Source organism: Antrostomus carolinensis, unplaced genomic scaffold, assembly GCF_000700745.2.
Source record: "Antrostomus carolinensis isolate BGI_N321 unplaced genomic scaffold, ASM70074v2 scaffold4942, whole genome shotgun sequence".
In the NCBI taxonomy this organism is placed as follows: Eukaryota; Metazoa; Chordata; class Aves; order Caprimulgiformes; family Caprimulgidae; genus Antrostomus; species Antrostomus carolinensis.
In genome coordinates this window covers 1-7085 of record NW_010301471.1, presented here as the reverse complement: position 1 = coordinate 7085, position 7085 = coordinate 1, and positions in this window count along the sequence as shown.

Here is a 7085-nt window from a genome sequence, read left to right as displayed (position 1 = left end):
AAAGAGGGGTGTGGGTGTTTTTGGTTTTGTTTTTTTTTTTTTTAAAAGAATGACATCAGCAATCCCATCAATTGTTTTTCTACTAAGACCACTGCCTTAGTAGAATTGTTAAATCCAACTAGAAAGCTTTAGTCTCGCTGTGTACCAGTTATTTTAGCAGGCAGGTCCAGCCACTGCACTGCTCCTGCTTGAGCCCTTAGTGCTGCCAGTTCTCGGACTGACCTCCTTTCTCTCATCACACAACCTTTCCAATTCACTGGGCCTGGATGACACCAGCTACCGGTACATTCACAGCCCCGACTTTCACAGGCCGTGAACAGCACAGCGGGCCTCATCCCGTCCTTCAGCAACAAAAACAGAACCCCAACCCCATCCCCAGCTAGAACAGGAGCAGGTCAAAACCGTTTCCTAACCTGTATTACCTACACACAGCTCCTTTCACAGCTCCATGACCTGAGGACATTTGCTACAGATAACTTTTTCAAGTCACATCACACAGCTCGCTCTGCCAGCCAGACTCCACATCTTATCCACCAACCTTATCATTTGAGAAAATAAAAATCAGTATAATTGATAATATGGCAAAATTTATCTGCTCAGCTGTCAGTGACATTTAAACAGTTATCAGTTTACTTGAAATTAAGACACAGGTTTTTTCCAGCTCTTTAAATTGAAAAAGTGAGAAAAATCCAGCTTTGCAAATGCCAAGAGTTTTTCAGTTCTGCTATTTTTCCTCCTCTTTTCTCCCTGTTAAGTCCCATTATATGTCGCTCGGTAACTGGGAAGAGAAACAGATTGTGCCATGAAAGCTGATCCTCTGCTGGACGATTACAGCAATTCTGGTTCTACTTTGCTGCTGGTGGAACAGTGCTGAGTCATTTGGAAGCCACACAATATGTTCGCTCCTAAACCACCACCGGCATAGTCTTTCTGGGTGGAAACCACCGAGCCTTGAAATTGAAGCACATGTCAGAGTTACCAGAGCTACACGTCCCAGACCTCCAGCTTTATTCGTGTGTTCATATATCTGGGCATCAAATGATGATCTGTTAATATGCTGCTGAAGCACATAATGGTTATCTTTTCGCTATGTCATTTTGCTTTAAACTATATAATAATTTGAATGTGCCCCAACTCCTTATTTTACTTTCTCAGTATTTTAAAGAATTGAACTCTTTATAGGAAAATAAAGTATTGACACAACATATTCTGAAATAGTCTATGGCAAGGGTTTGTATGCAGCAGACAAGTCATCTTTTTGTCAACATCTGATGAATGCCATTTTGTACAGCATTATGGTAGGTGGCAGGAACATTTAAAATATTAACCTAGTTCATAAATATTTTTTAAAATTGGCAACCTACCTGTATGGGTGAGGGGGTAGGGGGGGGGTTGGGTTGGGTTTTGTTTTGTTTTTTTTTAAATGAGAGGAAAGAAGCTATCAACAACCTCTGCATATGGTGAAGACCACTGGGAACAAGTGCATGCATTCCCAAAAGACCATTTCAGCAGAACTCATCTTTCTAGGACCCAGAAAGCGAAAAAAGTAAACGTACAGGTCTTATGACTCTGTCCCTTTACGCTGGCAACAGCCAACAGAACTGAGCTGCGTGCATTCGAGATGCATTAGCCATAGCTACAGCACCCAGGGCAGGGAGCGCAGGAGAAGCAGTCTGGCAGAACCGTGACTGAGATAAGCTAATCTAAGGGATCACGTCCCTCTGCCATGCTGTAGTTTTTTCCTTTGGTCATACATAACATGTCTTGATGTATCTAAAAGCCTAAGGTGAGTGACTCATCATGCAGCTTATATCCCAAGTGTGACACAAGTGGCTCTGTGGGATCGCAGCTATCAGTAGCTAGGCTGAACGAGGAGGGCATCTGTGAATTTACTGATGGGCCAAGTATTACTCTAGGTCTCTTCCTACTTACAAAAGCACGGGAATCATAAAAAGCAGGGGGTCAAGAAGCTGTCAATTTAAACAGATACAGTGTTCCTCCAGAGAAAGATAGAAGTTCATCTATAGGACTGGCAGAGAAGCAGCTTGTGTTTGCTGCAACTTGGAGACTGTATAAATATGGGCTTTATGGCATGCTGAAATAACATTAAAGGTGGTACACCCCATATAAATCTGAATTCTTCTTTTCCGGGTTTAGTAAGTTATGTTTCACTGAGTATCACTTTCTTGGAAGACATAATACAATAGAGCAGCAAACTTCAGCTCTACACGTTACCTCCGTGCTTTTCTCAGCACCGGTAAGAGCCTAAGTGAAATACAGTGGCCACACTGGATATCATGGTATCACTTATCGGGTAAGACACACGCTACTGATAATGGTCCAAAAGAGAAAAAGCATAGAACCACAGAATGCTGTGAGTGGGAAGGGACCCACGAGGATCAGTGAGTCCAACTCCTGTCCCTGCACAGGACAATCCCAAGACTCAGACCATGTGTCAGAGGGCACATGTTGTCCAAATGCTTCTTGGATATTGTCAGGCTTGGTGCCATGACCACCTCCCTGGGGAGCCTGTTCCAGTGCTCCACCACCCTCTGGGTGAAGAGCCTTTTCCTGATGTCCAACCTAAGCCTCCCCAGGCACATCTCCCTGCCATTTCCTCTGGTCCTGTCATTGGTCACCAGAGAGAAGAGATCAAGAGGTCTAAGAAAATATGACCTGTATAGAAAATGGAACAATCTAATTCAGCCTAAAAAAGATTCAGATGATACAATTTAACAGAAATAAAGACATCCAAACGCTGAAATTGCTCAGTCTGTAGATTCACTGAAGTTTGGTAGACAGGTTAAATGAGTGTCTGTCCAGACAGACACAGGTATCACTCTTGATGCAAGGCAAACAAGAGGCATATGATGTCTTATCACTGAATTACTTGGTGTGTTGGTTGGGGTTTTTTGTTTGTTTGTTTTTTAAATAGATGTGATGTCTACTACTTGCAGTATCAGGTTGATTTACAGTTAGATATGATTTATCAGATAAAAAAATATTATTTGATACTTAAATGCTCTCCTTTTGCCTCTCTCATCCTAAAACACAGCATCACACCATCATGGGGGAATGGCACTCAGGGCTGTACTCTGGAATATTAGCATTTCCTAAGGAATCTACCTTGAGACAGGAAGAAGCTTCCAATGCTAAGTGTAGAAAAGCAGGTGCTTCATTATAACTCCCTAGAGCTCATGGAAAGGATCTAGCTCCTACCAAGGAGCTAGACGTTTAGTCTAGCCATAGTCCCATAATAAAGGCCCTTTGGCCAGTTAAAAGTCACGATAGGGAAGAGCACAGGACATAGAGGGAATTTTAGACTAAATACAGTGTATCAGATTAGCTTTCCTTTTTACAGATTCCTTAAACATGACACAGTCCTGTTTTAATTTGGAAAAACCCTACCTGAATGCCATAAAACAAAACCATTACCACCTATGAAAAGTACTTGATTTATAGAATGCCAAAGAGTTCAATAATTAAAAAAAAAATGAAAAGAGCTTGCTAGAAGTTTTCTTTTATATCTATGCAAGACAAAAACATTTTTGAATGAAACACAGGCCAAATCTCTGTAATAGGCATCAAAGCAAAACCTTAAATAAAAGAAACCAGCTGCAGCACAGACTGCAAAACTGGATGCCACTTCTGTTCCTTAGAAAGAATACAACGTTGTTTATGTTAAGACAACCCACAATCCTTTTAATCCAGAATATTTTTAAATTTCAGCCAAATTCTGTAATCCCCACAATATATGGCTACCTGTAAGTTTAGTAAGAGCCATTTATGTATTTAGAAGCAGAATTTGAAACTTAAATCTCAAGTGTTTGTCTAAATACGAAGTTTATTAGAACAAAGCAAAGATCAGAGTTTTCCAGTTTCATATCGTGCAAGCAAAGAGTTGTGATGTCTATATTATTTTTTTACCTGGACATTTTAGATAATAAACCTACAATGTTTCCCTTCTCCCCAGGTAAATTCATTACTAACTAGACAAATAGCTAAAAAGTGCACGCTGCTTTACATAAGATTTAATTAGTTTTAATTATCCACTAAATTAAAATGTGGTAAATTAAGACCCCCATACCAGGAGCCACAGAGGCTTAAGCAATTTGTCACTTACTCACTCTTGCACAAACCACTTGGGCTGACAAATACGCGGTATTATCTCATTGCAAAGGTTTTCAGATGTATTACCAAGAGATGAATGGCATTTACAGTGAAGTCTCAACATTAAGATTCGGTTGTTATCAGTTTTTAGTCAATCTATCCATTCATACACTTTTAACATTAAGTATTAACTAACGCCAAAAGAATAAAAATAAACCAGCGAGAAAAGCATATGTTAAATGGTTTTGTTGAATTAGCCCGTATTTCCAGCATCTTGCAGGATGACAAGATCTAAACATCTATTTTCTACAAGATATTTTGTGTCAAAGAAAGCAGGAAAACCCAACATATTAAAAGAAGCCAAAACATTCCTAACAAATAACACTTCCCAAGTCACCAATGTTGATCACCACGACAGAATGCTTACACACTGACTTTGTATCTTTGACCTCTCCACAGCTGAGCAGGGATCAGGTTTTAAAGAACATTAAGAAATGTGACTGAAGTCTATTTCTTCCCCTGAAGTAGTATTTTTCTGGACACCTGCATAGTGCCAAAGGTAAACCAGACTCAACAGAGAAACAGACCTGAGACTTCCAACCCCTTCCCACATTAAAGACAACACAAACCCTCCAACTCCTGCACTAGGCCAGGCCAGCCTAGTTGATTTCAACCCCAGTGACTCTCCCCTCCTCCAAAACAGTGAGCAAGACACTGTAGATAAATGTCATAAAATCCAAGTCTCACACTGGACTGATGGAGAACAAACAGTAAATGCTCCCTCCAAAAGCAAAGCTTATAGCTGCAACATTTCCTGTAAAAGCGATTTCTTCACAGAACGTGTAATTTCCTGATGTGCCTTCAGCATTTTTGATTTGCTAGTGAAGGTAAATACTTTGTGAGCAATCTTATGGTGATATTTTCATATCAGTAGAAGCTGTTATAATTGTTTCTGGCAATCTCTAGCAAAATATAACTTAGAAAGAACCATCAAATAAGAGGTTTAGAGTGAAACAAAGGAAACTGGTATGGTATAGGACTTGAAATGCATGCTGGCCTCAGATTTTAGAAAGATTTCCGAAGAATAATGAAATGCATCTTGGAGTAATGTCTTAGGGCTACATTTGATACATATATTTAAGTAACAACAAAAAACCCCAAATGCTGTGGCTAAGTGTGCCAACAATTATGCCTTGCTAATAAAGAGAGAGAGGAACCTATTCCTCTTTAAGGTAAACACAAGTCTAATGTCTGTGCAAGTTAATAGGCCAAAATTCTGAACCAGAAACAGGTACAATGATTAGAATTAGTGTGCAGGGCACCAACCACTTAAGATTTACATTCTCAGGTGCAAAACATGCACTTGTGTGCAGCTGTTGTTTATATTTATTGTGTGACTAACCCTTCTAGTCTCCCTTCTTATCGTCATCTTTCCTTATCCATTCCTGGTCCCTTGTCTCATACATACCCATGCACTTAAGAGTACTTGATCCTTATTCAGGTCAAAACAACATTTGCACAAGTGAAGTGATACTAATGAACTGTAACTCTGCTTTTCTCCTCACTCAGCTTGTTGTTATTCCAACCGTGTACTTAAATAATTCTTTGGGCCTACACTCAAAATGTAGGTCTTTTACATTTGTTTTGTAAAAGTTTTTTAATCCTAAAGAATTAGGGTAAGCTCCTGAGGGGGGTGACTGGCAAGCTTTTACTGATGATTGGTGGGCTGCTGTCATTTTTAGACATGGAAGCTGTTGAGAGCATGTTGTCTGAAACCAGAACTTCTTTCTTCAACTGTAGAAGTCTGAAAAGGCAGCCCGATACCACTCTTCAAGGAAACGATCCGTTACTCCTCAAAGAAGGTTGTGGTGCTGAAAGAAGCTGTGGCATGCTGCGTATTCAGAAAGCCTCAGCTTGAAGTCATTGATCTTTTCAGTTATACACATCTCATCTATGATGTCAAATAAAAATGACAGAAAGCATTTTAATGAAACATCTTGGTACTCAGAAACCTCCCTCCCTTTTTATCTTGGTTAGCAGAACACCTGTGGCAGAGATAGTCCTAGTTGTACTGGTGGATACCCCTTTCCAGGGCCTAGGCTGGTGAACATCTAACTCTCCCCTCCAGCTGCTTATTCCTGCTCTGCCATGGGGCATTTAACTGTGCTGCAACAGCATTTGTGTGGCTACACTGCAAACCAGATAGAGGAACGGATCCCAAACACAAATAACTCCATCAATTTTATTTTTTTTTTAATCTAGATCTGTTTCCTGACATCAGCCACCAAGTAACTGCATAAACCTTTGTGCTGGCATGGCAAAGGGAAAACCTGTTGCTACAACCTTAAGAGTAGCACAGAGCACAGCCAGTGCTACTCGCCACTTATCATCACTCACACTGCACATCAAGAAGTCAGATATTTCTAAGACTCTAAGAAATAAGAAAATGCACATCTAGTCAGTACATACAATATACTGTGCACATGCAAATATGATCAGTTGTATCAGCATACGGATTAACTAACGGCAACAAAGGGAAAGATTCCATCCACCTCTTTGTGACAAAGCAGGAAACTTTTCAGAACCACTGGAGGCCACACAATACTCAAGCGACAGTCATCGTGATGAGACACGTACTTTTGATTAGAAATTAACTGCCTATACTGAAGTCAGAAAACCAAACCAACACCTTTCCCTTTCTGGAATCACAGAGGTGAGCCTAATATGATACTAAACTTGGAAAATTAAGGTTTCCCAGGCAACACGGGAATGAAAGCAGAAGCACCGATGGGCTTTCAGGCTGCTGTGTAGAACAGGGCTCAGCAAAAACAAACACAGACACACCACACGGAAAAACATCTGGGACTCGGGGGAACAGAAACCGAGAGAGTATCTGAGGAACCCCAAGCAAGGCACGGCTTTCAGACACAAATAACACGCTTTAATAAGCTTAACCGCCCCCGCTGGACCCACCG